The sequence below is a fragment of the Buteo buteo genome, chromosome 7 (assembly GCF_964188355.1).
Source record: "Buteo buteo chromosome 7, bButBut1.hap1.1, whole genome shotgun sequence".
NCBI classification, from domain to species: domain Eukaryota; kingdom Metazoa; phylum Chordata; class Aves; order Accipitriformes; family Accipitridae; genus Buteo; species Buteo buteo.
Window position 1 is genome coordinate 35,071,048 of NC_134177.1, and position 10,964 is coordinate 35,082,011.

A 10,964-nucleotide genomic window follows, 5' to 3' on the forward strand; every position below is an offset into this window, starting at 1 on the left:
ATGAAGTCAATAAATAATGAACATGTAAAAATCATATTAAGTTTCCATCTCTCCTTGGCACAACTGGGAGGGAAGGAGGGGACTGGGAGCAAGAGGGTGGCAGCCTAAGATAGACTCATGAGAGAAGCTTGTGGGTAGAGCAGGTGCCTCTCTGATGAAGACTTTAAAGGACATGCTTGGTAAAATCTCATGGCTACAGCATCAGCATACATGCTTTGCCATGGTGGGGTATGCTGGCAAGTCATGCTCAGCCCAGCACCCCACACTGCCCACCCACAGACCAGGGGGTCTGCAGGAGACCTGCTGGATTGCCAGGACCCCAGGTGAGTGATGGAGCTTGAGGATCATGCTGCTCCATGAGCCCTCAGCACATGGGATGTGGGGAAAGGCTGCAGTGACCCTGGGCAGAAGAAGGCAAGACATCATCCTCTGACACATAGAAGACAGGGCAAAACCAGGCAGTATTCAGAAATCAGGAGCTGCAGCTCCTGGAGTGTATTTGAGTTGAAAAATATATAGGTTGTGTTAAAAACCATGAGGTTATCAGTGCATGGCAAGGATATTAAGCAACACATTTCTGCTGTTTGCCTCTGGTTTCTGAGTGCACAGGCACGTTCCCCTCACACTTTCAAGATCTGCTCAACCACTGAAAGCAAAATCTTGCTTTGCTTAAAAGGAAGGCTAGAAAAACCAAAGAAACCACCAGCCCCTGCAGACACATGTAAGGTCTTTAATTCCGCTCTTCCAAATCTGCCTTGGCTTTCCCCTCTCGTGGCAGAGGTACCTCCCAATTGCTCCGTACAGAAAGAGGTAGGAGACAGTGCCTTCTGCTGAGTATGCTTCCAGGGAAATGTGGCAGTCCTCAAACCCCAAGACAGCCACTTCCCCAGGCAGGATGGTCACAGGCTTGGGATAAATGCCTCCACCTTGTTGGTTTTGAATGGGAAAATGTGATTATAAGCATGCAGCAATGATCACAGGAAGGGTCCAGCTCTGCCTGGGGTCCAGCTAGAGAGAAGTTCTCAGGGTTACAATTACAAAGAAATGTCCAGCTACCCACCATGTGTCTGTCCATGCAGGTGGCACAGTTCTCTGGAAGAACATGGCAAGCCTTTCACCAGCTCCACTTACAAGCTTTTCTTCGTCTGTGGCCATTTTGCCTCTCTCTGCTATATCAGGGTTGCAATCCATGGTTGTCTCTGCTGCAAGACCTTCTTGCGGTTGCCATGCTCCCCGCCCCACTGCTACACGCACAGCTGGAGCTGGAAGATAGGATCGCTAATGGGAAGTCCCATTTGTCATTCCTGATATCCCCTGATAGGCGGTGAGCATGGAGTCACTGACCTGCTCAGTGAGTTTGGGAACATCGTCTGGGGCTAAGCCAAGGGTTTCCACTTCTGGCAGGATCTGGATTATGCTTTTTCCTGGAAGAGTGAGATAAGAGGGCCAGAGAGGGGCAAGAAAATATGTGAGTGGTGTAGAAGAGCAAGAGAAGACATAGCAGAGGGATCTGTGCAAACCAAGGAACAAGACAGAAACGAAGGGAAATGCCCTCTTTCCCACACCAACAGTGGTGTAGCAACCCAGTCATGTCCCAGATGCACAAAGCAAAAGCCCAAACCAGGCTTTTCCCATTCACAGACACAGCAAAAATCATAAATACAGAAACAAGTGAATCTCTCCCCAAATACATCCAATGCAATGATTCATATAGAAGTTGTCACAGCAGAAAGACCTCGGGGTCTGTTTAGTGAGATTGCTGTAATACCACACATCCAAACTGACCGTGCTATGATCTATGTATACCAAATTCAGCAGAGTCCCCCCTTCCAGAAACATACTTTGGGATGCAGAAATTGCACCCAGGACTCCCTGTTTGGCCAAGGTGTGTCATACTCTCTTGGGAAGCATCTAAGCAATGGACTGGTGTAAACAGGAAGAATATACTGGGGAGCTGTCATCATGGTTTTCTGCTCTTGCACCCAGTGGCCCATGCTCTGGCCAGCAGAGATGAGCAGTGCCTGCACAGACATGCACCTGAGGATCTGGGGACTGTCTGTGTTATTTTCGAACTTTCTTGCATGCCTTTACACGTGTGCTAGGAAATGAGATCCAGAAGTGTTGCTAGCAGAGCCATGCAAGGGAGGCAAAACAGAAGCGTAGATAAAAGCTTCACAAAAGAAGGCATGCTCCCTGCCTGCCATCTTACATCCAAAGCTAGGTTTGGTATCTCAGCAGTCTACTATGCTTCATGGTCCTACAGAAAAAGCTGAGTGATGACAGGGCTGTGCTGAAAGTGTAGGTCTGTAGGGGTATAACAGACTCCCAGCAAGCACCAGACTTGCTCCATGCATGACAGTGTGCACACACTAGACACGGAGTTGGGCTTTCCAGAAGCTCATCAGCATGCCCAGTGCCACTGTGGACATGGTGAACTGTCCTGACCTGAGGATCACCCTGCTCAATGTGCAGAAATCTTCGCCACATGTAGCACCTCTTCAGAATCAGCCCTGGCAAAACTTGCAGGTGGGAAAAGTGGGAAGATACAGGAAAAGTTAACTGTGGTTCTTTCTCCAGCAGTGAAGATCCTACCTGTTTAACACCAATTTGGAAAAGGGCTTAGAGGTCAGCTAACCACTAACTCCCAGGGTGAGGTTATTATAAAGTCAAATGTACATGCGACCAGAAATAGTCTTTCCTAAAAAGCTCAGGGAGGTTGTGGAATCTCCTTCCTTGAAGTTACTCCAAACTTGGCTGGACAAGGCACAGAGAAAACTCATCTATCTTTAGAGTTGGCCTTGCTTAAAGCAGAAAGTTCAGCTGCTTCAGGGATCCCTTCCCGTTGCGTTCGTCTCTGATTTCCCAGAGCAGTGCTCTGTCTTGGTTGCCCAACTGACCAGGGACATGATGGGGAGGAAGCAGGCTAGCAGAGCAGGGCTGATGTCCCTGCTCATGCTCCTATCGACACCCACAGCGGGGAATACTTCCAGTACCAAAAGGCTTCTGTGTGTTGCTAATAGAGACAGGATAGTCCCAGCAGATGAAAGATTAGTAGAAACAGTCAATGCAATGTTTAACGTTTGCACCAACTCTCTCTTCCAGGTGTCTGCCTGGCAGGGGATGACTACACCCAGGCACAAACAATGGGAGGAATGAGAATGTCAGATGCAAGTCCTCCCCTTGGGAAACAGCAGGGCTGGCCTGGTGGGAGGTGGAAAGTGGCAGAAGCCCATTTTGGGATGGGTGTCAGTAAAGGTAGTGGAGGAACAGGATGGGTTACCTTTCTTTGTTGGAGTTTGAAACATTTTTTTCTGCATTTTTCTTCTGAAGCCAAGACTTACATAATTTTTTTCCCCATAACATTTTATCAGTGACCAGGAGAAATTTTTGTCACCATAAATGGATGAAACATGATAACTGGGAGAAGACACACTCTCAGGGTGACTTTTGCTGAAAGCTCCATGTTTGCTTTTGTTTCCCAACTCTCCATGCACCTGCAGATCCAAGGACAGCATGGTGGGGCTGGGGGCAGGACCTGCCCCTGGGCTCCACTGCTTCTCCGTGTTCCCTCATACAGGTATTGGACAAGCTGTGAGAAATCCAAGGGCAGAGGCGAAAGTGATGCCTGGAATCTCCTATTCCCTCCCCTCCCAAGAAGACAGAAACTACGGTTGTCTGGCTGCTCTCTCCACATCGCACATGGTCCTCTGCCCACCCACCTCATGGCTCCCTCCAAGGACTGAGGTTGCACCAACACCTAGCCTGTTCTTTGCCCCAGATCATCCTCACCTGGTCTAAATCTCTTCTCCTTCTGGTTGTGGAAGTCATAATAGGAAGAGATCACTACAGGAATAATGGGGACCTGGAGGGGAGGCAGTCTACAGTGAATCTACAAATTTTCAGATTTCTCCCCCAAAACAGAACTGGTGTTCTTAGGTGAATCCAGCACCTTGCTGATAATTATCCCAGTCAGCTTCGTAGTAGACACTCAGAGTTTTGGGGGGATATTTAGATCATTTAACCATATCACCCAATGTCCTCGCTGTTGGGTTTTGTGTTTTCATCTCTGTATTTAGGCCCAACAACGCATGGATTGTCAAATTAGTATGCGCAGAGGCCTGTTCAGCAGAAATTCCTCCTGGGCAGGTCCAGGGTTCTTGTCAAGGTCCTCCCAGTTTTTTCACAAGCTGAGTTGTGAAGGTTTTCCACTTGTCCCAGAAACAGCCCCCTCCTGAGCCACCTGCAAGCTCCTCGTGGGGTCCTGGATATGTGCTTGATCCGAAGGAAAGCCAGGGACCAGGAGCCACATAGCCCTGGTTGCTGGTGGACCATGGTAGGCAAATCGCATACCAAGGGGCAGGAGGAAGGTGGCTCTCACCTGGGCTTTCACAGCCAGCTGGAAGCACCCACATTTGAAGGGCAACATGAAGCTACCGTGACTACAAGTTCCTTCAGGGAAGATCAAGACGTGGAACTGCAGGAGGGAGAAGATACTGAGACGGAGGGACCTTCAGTTACTGTTCTAAGCCACTGCACAGGCATACTCCCCTGGTACTGATCTGTCTGCTCCTGATCATGCAGAGACATCATCTTCCTCCACTTCAAGCACTTTATGGACACACAACACACTGAACACACCAGAGATGCTCTTACTCTGTTCTGCTCAGTGCCCAGCCCAAAGATCCCTTTCCAGCCACATCAAGGTTCTAGTGGCTCCTCACCAGAGTCCTCCCCACTCACATTTTCTTTGTGGAGGGAGTGTGCCACCTCTATCAAGGTAGTGATAGACTCTTCCCTCTTCTTGTGGTCAATGAAAATGAGTCCTGAAAGCCAGCACGCTAGGCTGAAAGTGCCCATGTAGAGGATTTCCTTCCTTGCAATGGGCACACAGCGACTTGGTAATACCTCCATCATCACTGGAAGGGGAGAACAAAGACAGAACAAGTTATCTGCACTGAGGTTTCCTCCAGATTCTGGCCTACAGCCCTCTGCTCTACGAGATGCCATGCCTGCAGTCCCCATCCAGCTTCACAGGATCGGAAACATGTTGGGAAAGGGATTCTGGGGGTGTCCAGACCAACCACCCACTTAGAGGAGGACTATTGCTGATGCCTAATGAGAGCAGCTATGACACGGCTGTGATCAACTGACAGTCTCATCCCCATTGTCTTGGAAAGGATGAAGCTGATTTAGCTTGAAAATACCTCTAATACCCTGGAAAACAACCCTGGCTTTAATACCCTGGAGATCAGCCCTGACTTGAGACTAGCTGGTAATGGACTATGTAGCAGCCACTCCTGCTCCTCTGCCTGCAGTACCTGGGATTTTGTACTACCCTCCCCTACAGACAACTGGGGCCGGGAGCAGCAGGCAGGATCACCACATACCCATAATGTCAAGGGAGGTCTGGTCATTCAAAATGAGGATGAAAGGTTTCTTAGTCCTGAGGTTCTCCTTGCCCTTCACCATTATCTTGAGACCAAAGATGTAGTTGAGGGGCAGGAATGACATGCACAAAAACCTGGGAAAAGGGAGTGGACATTAGCCAAAGAGGTGCTGAAGCTGGGTAAAGGGAACAAACACCATTCTTCCAAACCAGCCCATCTCACAGACTGCTCCTGCAGAGTAGCCTGTTTCTCCACAGACCCAGATTTGACTCATGACTTGGAGAAGAGCAACTAGTATGTCTCTTGAGCTCATCATTTCATTAGAGAAGACAAATACACCTAGCAGGTTTTCTTCAAGCTACATTAGACCAATGGCTTAGCAACTACAGCTACAGCAATTCCATGGATCAGCCAAATATTAGATAATGACAAAATTCATAGTGCACCTGTTTGTACTCTACTTCCCTGCTCACCTTGCTGAAACACGAATACAGGCTGCAATAAACATGCACCTAATTCTGCTATTGCCCAGGCTCTGGAAAGAGAGATGATTTTGCCTCTAGGTGATGTTAGACTGCAATTCTGGTAGCCATATTTTAACAGATACTGGAAAAATAAAGAAACTAAAAAAGTCAGACACAAAAGTCAAGAACTGAAGAAAATTTCTTAAAGTGAAAGGCTGATGCTCAGTTAGGAGATACCAACTCCCACCGCAGCGTACAACAATGAATAGTAAATCCTGCCTCTGCAGCACTTCAGGAGGCTACAAGCACTATGCTGCCATCTAACAGAGTCATCTTCGAGCCCCCACTCAACCCACACCCCAAGTTACTAATGCCCACCGCTGCTAATCACATGTGTACACGCAGCTGCGCAGCCTCTGGGTAAGTCCGGCAGCTTGCTGCAGAGGCAGAAACAGACGGAGAGAGGGGATGGGCAGCGAGGGGATGGGCTCAGAGGCTGCCAGACCTGGGGGCACCAGGCTGTAATTGCAGTGACGGGGACAGTGTAAATGCAGGCGCCAGCACTGCACCATGGTAATGTCAGCTCGTGCCTGTTCAGGTGGGCACTGGGTCAGAATAAAGCTGTGAAAGAGAAGAGCACCTGCAGAGGCTTTCTCAACACAACTTAGAAAGTGAATGATCGGCCACATGGAGGAGGGAAATACAGTTCTGAAGACCAGACAGGAGAGCTTTACTAAAACCAGCAAGTTACTTTACCTGTGCATTACATCCAGTTTGTTGGCATTACTTAGTTTGTCAAATTTATGTCACCTTTTACATCCTTTGCTTGCATAAATTGTTATTCTATCAACTCAAATACAATACTGAAACCCACATCCTTTCTCTGAATTACAGGGCCTGTCAGTTCTTCACACCAATATACAACTAATTCCTCCCTGCTGCAGTGCAACTCCCAGGACCCTACAAAACAGAGCACGAGTTGACTCAATGCCCAGAGCAGAAAGAAGCCACAGACAACTCCATGTTTTCCATGTTACATTCACGAGAAACACTGATCATAATAACCACAATGCTTAGGGTGAAGAGCCACAACTTATAGAAGGTCATCTTGCAGAAGTGTCTGAATGCAGGATTCACCTGGTAAAGGACTAGAAACACGATGAACAGAAAAGTAAATGGTTAATGAAGGAGCAAAAGCTCCATCCTTCCATCCCAGAGTCAACCAGAGGAGCCTGCACAGCGCAGTTAAATGAGTCACAAGCACCCAATGTTGTGGAGCAGAGTTTAGATTCCCTTGATCAGCTACATGTGGGTGGTGCAAAGCTGGAACGAGATTCAGGAGCAATGCTTCAGAAAGGCTGTGTTTGCTGCTCAGAGCTAAACTAACTTTGGAAAGCCAGTTTAGCAAGGGCACTCCAGCAGCACTGTGTGCAGGAGCCGGCTGGCAAGCAGGGGCAAACACGCGATAGCAAGGATGCCTATGTGCAGGGGGTGTGTGGCTCTGGGCTGGTAGAGCAATGACTGCTTGGAGACACAGCTCCCCTTTGACATGGCTCTGTGCATAGGTACCCTGAGAACTTTTAAGAAAATCTTTAATAGGAGGCAGCGGGATAAGGCGGACAGCACAGACACCAGACTGTCTCACTCTCTGTGCAAGCATTGAACTTAACCAACAAGTGAGGTGGCCGCAAGTTGTCCAGGAAATCAGAAATTAGTATTATGGAGGAGAGAAAGAGAAAACCAGTGATCCTAGCAGCCATCTCCTGCCCCATACATCTAGGCATTGGAGGGACCAAGCTGAGCAACTGGACATTCCTCAAGTAGAGTGGGAAAAGTGGCAAAAGTGCCACATGTCTAGACAAAAAGATACACAAAGCAAGAGCAGTTACTCCTGATGTTTTCATGGCCAGAGGCAGGCACGTGTTTAGACAGCATCTGCATACATTAGAAGTAAATCAGGAAAATGCAAGTATAACCTGGGAGTGCTCCAACTGCATTTCAGCTCCTAAAACCACTGCATGAAAAGGATCTTTGCAGTAAGTGCAATGACTAGGCTGAAAAACAAAAGCTTCGTGATTCATTATTTGCACGACAGGCCTTGCTCAAGCAGCTGTCACTTAAGGGGAATAACAATATTAAATTCCAGCCAGGACTGAAAGCTGCAGATTCTCAAAAGGGAATAATGCAAGGGCCCATAAAACCACACTGAATGTCACCTGCAACCTAAAGAACAACATTAAATCCCCAAGAACAGTTAAATGGACAAGCCTCAGTAATATTTCATGAAGAAACTGAGGAAAGGCATGATAATAAAGAAAGGCATTGCCTGTGCCTCCTGCTCCTTTGGCTTAGTCAGGGACCCTTCTTCTCCTGTCTTTCATGGGAAAACTGGAGAGAAGTGATTGCAAGCCTTACTGCTCAGCTCTCCCAAGGCTTCCCTGCAACCACAGGAGAGGCAGCCAAAGCAAAGAGCTTCATCCACAGGCTCCTCACTGCTCCTGCACCAACCAGCACATGGAAAAGACAAGCACCTCATGTGCGCACACTGGACCCAGGCACAGTGACCCCTCTGTAATGGCATCCTTTTGGACCCCATTTCTAAAGACTAGTCACGGCTGCTTGGTGCTTATCCAACGTCTGGTCCAGCGAACAGTTACCTTCCTAATGACTATTGATATTCTTAATATCTGATCAGTATCTATTATGGTCTTTCACAATTGGGTGGAGGTTGATTTGATGCACAACTGGTTCATCTTGACCTACCAGGAGAGAGGTTTCTAAAACATAATACCAGTGAAAGGCACTTTGAATGGCTGTCCTACAAGGACATAAGCTATGAAAGCCATAACTTTCAAATCAAGCCTGCTGTTGTCAGGCTCCTAATGCAAGAGGAACATCTTGCACAACTCTGCACATGAAAACTCACCCAGAATGTCTAGTGATAGGGAAGTGTGCAAATAGGAACTCATCACAGACCACTGAAAAGCTTTATTTTAGGTCAATGACAGCAATTTTCAAATATTTTCATCAAAGCTGTAAGGAAATTATGCTCCTGCAGTATACAGTGCACTACCAAACAGGTACTAAGCTGTAGCAAGTTGATGACTTACCCAAAGGAACACAGCAACCCTAAAATACAGCTGATCTACAAGAACACAAGATCTTGAACCTGAGGAAAAGACAGAAGAATATCTCCAGCACAAATGGTGGTGTCCACATGGTCAAAACAAAGCATGACCAGAGAAGGACCCACATAAGCAGATTTACAAGCATGAGGATCCGTTGGATCCTCGGCGAGGTCAGCTGTGAGAGGAGTGGTTCTCCATGGCACTACCAAACTGAGGAATAACCAACATCTACTGGGCATCACCAAGCTCTTCCCTGTAGAATGGTAACTCTGCACACTCAAGGCACTGAGGACAGACATGCTCCCAAGAAGATATCAGATATGCAAGAGTTTGAAGCTAGGCTAATGGTTATTTGGGGCTTTCTACAGCTGGTAAGTATCTCTGATTAGTATGGGAAAAGGCAAGGACATAAAGTGATAATAAAAATTACGCCATTCTCAACTCACCACGGAGAGATAGTCAGCTCAGATCTAACAAAACATTTAGGCTCCAAACCCACAGATACTAAAAATCCTCAGCTATAGCTTTCTTCTGTTGCAAGGATCCCTAGCACCTAGATCCATCATGTTTCCATTTCAAAAGCAGTCAGGTCTTGCCTAACCTGCAAGGCGTTTTCAGAAACTACAGCTTTAGTGAAGCTCCCCGTTTCCAGACTAGATGTATCCATGCTCAACTGACTTCCTTTTGCTCCTAGGTCTTTGCACCCTTTTCAGAGCCTGGCTCAATTTAAGTGAATCTTAGATAGGAAGAGGAGGGTCTTGCTCATATCATGCAGCTTTAACGACTCTCCTACTCATCAACTCTGCTAGGCAACACATTGGCCAGGAGAGAGAGGTGGAGGTGGGAAAGGTGATCTAATCTAATGGGAAAAGACTAAGAAAATTGTCTTGTTCACAGCAAGCAATTGAAGGCTCAGAAGAGAACGGCCTGCCGTCAATACAGCAGTGCTAGAGAGAGAGAAGTTAAGTTAAAGATCACGATTGACTTCTACATATGAAAACAATGATTTCAGGATGAAATAAGAGGACTGGATTCTGAAATGGAAGCAATCCCCACTGGAACCTGCTGGCACAAATAGGTCCACTGGAACAGACTGGAACAAGGTCCCAAAGGGCCAAGAGTTGGGACTGGTCAGTGCCAAGGACCACATCAGCCACCCAGTCTTCAGAAGGAGAACACTACTGAAGGGAAATCAGCTAGTGCATGCAGTTAGTACTCAGTTAAATAGAGGCATTAACACTGATATTAAAAACTGTAGAGGGATTCCAGGGTAAATCAATTAAAGACAGGTCATCAGGACTGAGGAAGCTGTATTTATCATGCTCCGGCTGCAGCTCCGTGATGAATCCATGCATCACTCAGTTTTACAAGGCACACATTAGCTTTGGATACCTACTTATGAGCAAAGACATAGCTGGAAATTTCCATAATGACAGGTGTCCTGGTTTCAACTGGGATAGAGTTAACTGTCTTCCTAGTAGCTGGTACAGTGCTATGTTTTGAGTTCAGTATGCGAAGAACATTGATAACACTGATGTTTTCCGTTGTTGCTCAGTAGTGTTTAGACTATAGTCAAGGATTTTTCAGCTTCTCATGCCCAGCCAGCGAGAAAGCTGGAGGGGCACAAGAAGTTGGCACAGGATACAGCCAGGGCACCTGACCCAAACTGGCCAACAGTGTATTCCATACCATGGGACGTCCCATCTAGTTTAGGAACTGGGAAGTGGGAGCAGGGAATCGCCGCTCGGGGACTAGCTGGGTGTTGGTCGGTAGGTGGTGAGCAATTGCACTGCGCATCTTTTGTACATTCCAATCCTTTTATTACCACTCTTGTCATTTTATTAGTGTTATCATTATCATTATTAGTTTCTTCTTTTCTGTTCTATTAAACCATTCTTATCTCAACCCACGAGTTTTACTTCTTTTCCTGATTTTGTCCCCCATCCCACTGGGTGGGGGGGGAGTGAGTGAGTGGCTACATGGTT

General features: G+C 47.2%; 1 pseudogene; it reads right to left on the reverse strand.

The window, feature by feature from the left end:
- Positions 1–1,278: 1,278 nt before the first annotated feature.
- On the reverse strand, positions 1,279–7,054 carry LOC142033394 (1-acyl-sn-glycerol-3-phosphate acyltransferase alpha-like; annotated as a pseudogene).
- Positions 7,055–10,964: the final 3,910 nt, after the last annotated feature.